This window comes from Octopus sinensis, linkage group LG10 (genome assembly GCF_006345805.1).
Source record: "Octopus sinensis linkage group LG10, ASM634580v1, whole genome shotgun sequence".
In the NCBI taxonomy this organism is placed as follows: Eukaryota; Metazoa; Mollusca; class Cephalopoda; order Octopoda; family Octopodidae; genus Octopus; species Octopus sinensis.
Genome location: NC_043006.1, coordinates 40,769,936 through 40,775,283, shown reverse-complemented (window position 1 = coordinate 40,775,283; position 5,348 = coordinate 40,769,936). Strand labels below are relative to the sequence as shown.

At 48.4% G+C, this 5,348-nt stretch overlaps 1 pseudogene; it reads left to right on the top strand.

Annotated features, from left to right (window-relative positions):
* LOC115216189 overlaps nt 1-5,348 on the top strand; it is an 18,042-nt pseudogene that overhangs the window by 8,981 nt on the left and 3,713 nt on the right.

The window sequence follows — 5,348 nt, the reverse complement described above, 5'->3', positions numbered from 1 at the left end:
TATATGTATATATATAATATATGTGTATGTGTGTATATGTTTTGTTTCTGTGTTTGTCCTCCCAATATCGCTTGACAACCAATGCTGGTGTGTTACTTCCCCGTAACTAGCGGCTCGGCAAAAAGACCGATAGAATAAGTATAGGCTTCCAAAGATAAGTCTTGGAGTCGACTTGCTCGACTAAAGGCGGTGCTCCAGCATGGCCGCAGTCAAATGACTGAAACAAGTAAAGGAGAGAAAATAGAGAGAATATATATATATATTTACATGTATATATATATTATACATGTGTATATATGTGTGTGTGTGTGTGTATGTTCATACACGTGCGCACACACGCACGCACACACTCACACACACATGCACACACTACAGAAAACATGCGCACACAGATACAGACAGACAAATAGAGAGACAGACAGAGAAACCAGGCTAAGATAGAGATACAGAAGAGAAAATGTTCGGGTGAATATATGTACGTATATGTGTATGTATATATGCGTGTGTGTATATAATTATGTATGTATGTGCGTATGTATAAGAGTGTTGTGTGTGTGTGTGTGTGTGTGTGTGTGAGTAAGTTTCTGCGTATGTGTGTATGTTAGAATGTCATAGCCAAGTTAATGAGAAGCAAGTAAGAGAAGAGGCAATCTGTGATTGGTCAGCAGCAATCATTATTTGATGCTGACTGGAAACAATACTTGATGAAATATTAATATATATTAGAGACAAACTGGTTTACTTCAACGAAGGGTGGTGGCGGTGGTGGTGGTGGAGGTGTTGGTGGTGGAGGTGGTGGCGGTGGTGGCGGCGGCGGCTTTGGTGGTGGTTGTGGTGGTGCTGCTGCTGCTGGTGGTACTGGTGGTGGTGGTGGTGGTGGTGACTATGGAGGTGGTGACTATGATGGCAGCGGAGGGAGCAATGACGAAGGGAGTTTCAGAATCGAAAGTGATGTAGTAACGATGGTGGTGGTGATCGTGGTGGTGGTTGTGGTGGTGGTGGTGGTGGTGGTCGTCGTCGTCGTCGTTGTCGCCTTCTTCATTGTTGTGGCGATGGCAGTGGTGGTGTTGCTGCTTAGGCTTTAGTAGTGTTGCTATACTGGCGGTAGTTGTTGCAGAGGATGGTGGTAATGAGGTGTGGTGGTGGTGGTGTGGTGGTGGTGGTGGTACAGGAGGTGATGATAATGGTAGATGGTAGTGTTGGTGGTGGTATTGGTATGGTGGTGGTTGTGGTGTGGTGGTGGTAGTGGTATTGGTCGTGGTGGTGGTGGTGTGGGGGTAGTGGTATTGGTCGTGGTTGGTGGTGGTGGTGGTGGTAGTGGTATTGGTCGTGGTGGTTGGTGGTGGTGGTAGTGGTATTGTCGTGGTGGTGGGGGTGGTGGGGTGTGTGGTGGTGGTGGTAGTGGTACAGGAGGTGATGATAATGGTAGATGGTAGTGTTGGTGGTGGTATTGGTATTGGTCGTGGTGGTGGTGGTGGTGTGGTGGTAGTGGTATTGGTCGTGTTAGGTGGTGGTGGTGGTGTGTAGTGGTATTTGTCGTGGTTGGTGGTGGTGTGGGTGGTGGTGGGGTAGTGATTGGTCGTGGTGGTGGTGGTGGTGGGTAATGGTGATGATGGTGGTGGTGGTGGTGGTGGTGGTGGTGGTGGTGGTGATGATAATGGTAGCTGATGGTGTGGTAGTTTAATAGAAGTGATGACGATGTAATGGTGGTGTCGTCGTGATGGTGATCGTCGTGCTAATGATACTCGTGGGGTTCTTGGAAGAAACCATCTTTTAGAACTTGATAGAAAACTACAAAGAAAACACACCCGTACGCACACAACATACACATAAGTCGGATAGAGGACCATACACGCACATGCACGCACTATATACACATACAACACACCACACACAACAACATGCGCACACGCAAATATACAAGCGTATCCCTAGTCACAGACAGACAGACTGACTGAAGAGCAAGCAGAGAAAGAGAGGGACAGATGGATAAACAGATAGATAGATAGACAGATAGATAGATAGATAGATAGATAGATAGATAGATAGATAGATAGATAGATAGATAGATAGATAGATAGATAGATAGATAGATAGATAGATAGATGGATGGATGGATAGATAGATAGATAGACAGACAGACAGATAGATAGATAGATAGATAGATAGATAGATAGATAGATAGATAGATAGATAGATAGATAGATAGATAGATGGATGGATGGATGGATGGATGGTGATGGCTGGATGATAGATAGATAGATAGATAGATAGATAGATAGATAGATAGATAGATAGATGGATGGATGGATGGATGGATAGATAGACAGACAGACAGACAGACAGATAGATAGATAGATAGATAGATAGATATGTTTCTTTATTAGCCACACAGGGCTGCACACAGATAGAACAAATTACAAGGTAGAGCTTTTCTTTTGAAGGTATTAAAAAAAAAAAAAAAAAAATGGGAAGGGGGAGGTTCGATCAAAGGGATCGTAAAAGGAGAGAAAGAGGACAAAAATAAGGGGGGTTAAAAAAAAAAAAAAAAGGGGGGGAGAGGAAAAAAAAATGATCAATAGGGATCGTTATCACAGAAATGTCATATGAAGTGTAAGGGGAGGACAGGTGAGGTTTACCCGTGGAAAGAAAAGCCTGCGGAAAAGACCACGGTAACCTCGGTCAATGAAGTCACATGTTATATTTCTTTTTTTTTTTTTGCAAATAAGCAACTCTCTGTATTAATTTTTACGGTTCATAGAATCATAGTCAAGGTGGCTTCGTCATTCATACGTGCCATCCTTGCTACTTCACCCCATCTTTTTTTAAAACATTCACTAGACAAAACTTGCCTCTCTACTCTCACTTTTTTTCTTCAAGTGATACTTGAAGAAGTTGATGAGAGATTGACCAGAGAGGAAAGTGTTTGTCTCTAATCCTTTCAGACGCGTCCACCAATACATTCTTTCGCCATAGCCACAAGTATGATAAAAAGCTCTTCCTTCCCGTTTGAAGGAAGGAGGCGTGACGATATTAACGATAGACTCGGCGATAAACCGACACGTCCCACACGTGACAGCAGTCGTTCGACATAAGCCCACAGGTGGGAAATTGCTGGACACTGCACGATTGCGTGCAGAGCGGTTTCGTCGCTCCGCCCGCATCTCGGGCAGGTCGGCCCCGTGTTTCTTGAGCCATGCCTATAGAGCTTATCCCGAACGGGTAGCGCTTCTCGGTAGCACCGCCAGGCCAGGGATCTCTGGAAGTTGTCCATAGGTCCCGGGCCGAAAGTCGTTTGAAACAGGCGGGTCAGTATTCCTCGTCGACGCCCAGGTTTGCCCCGAGCTCGTCGTCGTACCTACCTCCCCTCACTAATCCCCTATAGAATGCTTTGGTTGTGTTGAAGTCACTCAAGGTCGACCCGGGAGGCAGAGTTGCTTGAGAGCAACGCGACACTCGCGGTGCCATTCGCCCTTCTTCGGCCTCTTTTTGATCCACGACTGTAGTTCGGTCATGGAGACGAGTTGCGGAATGCGTGCCTCACAAACGGCGACCACACCTGTTCACCGTCGTCTACATAGAGCCGGAGATGTCGCAGTCTCAGCGCGTGTCTGCGCATCATCAACCACGGCATGCCCAGCCCTCCTTTTAACGGGTGTTGACAGCAAATGGATCGCCTGACCATCGGGACGCATCCTTTCCACAAGAAGCGGAAGAGGATGCGTTCTAGTTTGGTGATGGTAGGGTCGGGACAAGGTACGACGGTCAGGCGGTAGTAGATGATGGACGCGATGTACGCGTTCACCACCCCCCCCCCCGACCTTTTAGGGACAGTTTCCTCTCGGCCCATTGCTGGGCGAGAGTGACCACCCTACTCGTTATCTCGTTCCAGTTCTTCTCCATTTGGAGGTCCGGACCGAACCAGACCCCGAGCAAACTCAACCGGGCCGTCTGTCCAGCGTCCCACGACGGAGGTACTGGTGGACGGCATGGGTTTGCTTCTCCAGGTGCCGAGCCGCAAGCCCACTGACTTTTCCCGGTTGATTTTTGCTCCTGTCACCGCTTCGTAGTCTTTCAGTGTCTCGCCGACCCGCTCGATGTGCTCGTGGCTTGACACTATGACGGTGACGTCGTCCGCGTATGCAGACACGCTCGTCCCGCATCCTAATTCTCGCGGGATGCCCCTCAGAGTCGCCAGCTTCCGCAGTAGTGGCTCAAGAGTCAATACGTATAGAAGCGCCGAGAGGGGGCATCCCTGACGGACCGAACGTGCAATGTCGAAGGGTCTCGATAGATGTCCATTTACGCGCGAATTACCGAACGGATGTCTGTACAAGGCAGCTATCCAGCCGCGGAAGACGGGACCGAAACCAGCCGCTCTCAGGACTGCCTCCAAGTATCGATGGTCTACCCTATCAAAGGCTTTCGATTGATCCAAGTTGATCAGGCCCCACCCATGCCAGGTTCGTTAACTACCCTGTCTATGATGTAGCGCATCAGATGGAGGTTGTCATGGATGCTCCGGCACGGCACGGCGGCGCACGTTTGTGCGTTGTCGACCAGTTTTCTCATGACAAGCGCCAACCTCTTGGCTAACACCTTTGTCAAAATTTTCAGGTCTGCATTGAGCAGAGTGATTGGCCTAAAGTTATCTATAATGTTTCCCTTGTTTGGATCTTTCTCTTCAGCAGAGTTACAGCTCCTCGACTCACAAACCGGGTATGCTCCCGTTTTGCTGCCAGTTGCAGTATACCGCTGCCAAGACGTCTCCAAACAAGTCTGGCATACAATAGTAAAATTCGTAGGGTAGACCATCCAAACGCGGTGATTTGTCCCTCGAGCATTCTGCCCATCGCTTCCCGCACTTCCGCCGCCGTGATGGCACCTTCGCAGCACCCTGCCTTTCTTGTCGAGAGTCGTGGCAGGCTATGTAGGTAGGCACTGAAGTCTACCCTACGTTCTTGCCCTCCACTCGTCCCGAACAGTCGGGCAAAATGCTGCTGAAAGGCCTCACACATTTTACTTGGCTCGAGCAATTCGCGCCCCTGTTCATCTACCAGTGACCGAATGGTGGCTTTGTTGCCCTGTTGCGCCTCTGCCACCCGGGCCTCTCTCGCGGCTCCAACACCTTCGTTCCTTAGAGCACGCATCCTAGCTCTGACAGCACATCCTTCGTGTTTGGCGTTGAAGTGTTGGTCGAGGGCCAACCTCGCCGCCAAAACGTCGGATGCGATGCCGCTAGATAGATAGATAGATGGATGGATGGATAGATAGATAGATAGATAGATAGATAGATAGATAGATAGATAGATAGATAATATAGATAGATAGATAGATAGATAGATAGA